The following is a 928-nucleotide window of genomic DNA, read 5'->3' on the forward strand; positions in this document are numbered from 1 at the left end:
TATATATATATATATATACACACACACACACATATATGAAAAATAACTCATCATAAGAAGTAAGCAAGGGTGGTTCAACAGAAAAACAATCAATGCAATTCATCACATTAATAAAGAATAAAAACCGCATGATTCTATCAATTGATGCAGAGAAAGGCATCAACAAAATCCAACTCCCTTCCTGAAGAAAACAACAAAATAGGAATAGAGGGGAATTTCTTCAACATAGTGAAAAGTATATATGCAAAACCATGATCCAAAATAATTTTTTTCATAATTATTTTTTTAATTATACTAGTTTATTTACAAAATTTGAATACATTATTTTCCAGAACAGATTCTAGAAACTAAAGATAATCCTTCACAAACAGACAAGGCAAGGATGCCCACTATCACCTCTTCCATTCAAAGCATTTGAATTACTATTGTTGTTGTTAGTTGCCTTTGAGTCAAGTACAACTCATAGCGACGCTATGAATGACAGATCTGAACTCTTCCTATCCTGTACCACCCTCATCATCTCTGACACACTTAGCCCATTACTACAGTCACTATGTCAATAATCCTCCTCCCTGAAGATCTTCCTCACTTTTGCCGATCCTTCACCTTCCCAAGCATGACGTCCCTGTCCAATGAATAACCTTTCTTGGCAACATACCCAAAGTATGTAGGACAGAGCTTTATCATCTTTGCCTCCAAGCTGCATTCTGGCTGTGTTCTTTTGTCATTCTATAGTATTCAGTATTCTTTTCAAACACTACCATCTGGCCAACTGACTCAAAGAGATTTATATTTATTCCAATTCCTAAAAGAGGTGATCTGGCAGAGTGTGGAAATTGTTGTTGTTGTTGTTGTTATGTGCCATCGAGTCGCCTGCGACTCATAGCGACCCTATGTACAACAGCCCTAAACTCCGCTCTGTCCTGTG

The sequence above is a fragment of the Elephantulus edwardii genome, unplaced genomic scaffold, assembly GCF_000299155.1.
Source record: "Elephantulus edwardii isolate Elephantulus edwardi_28Jun2011 unplaced genomic scaffold, EleEdw1.0 scaffold00238, whole genome shotgun sequence".
Classification (NCBI taxonomy): domain Eukaryota; kingdom Metazoa; phylum Chordata; class Mammalia; order Macroscelidea; family Macroscelididae; genus Elephantulus; species Elephantulus edwardii.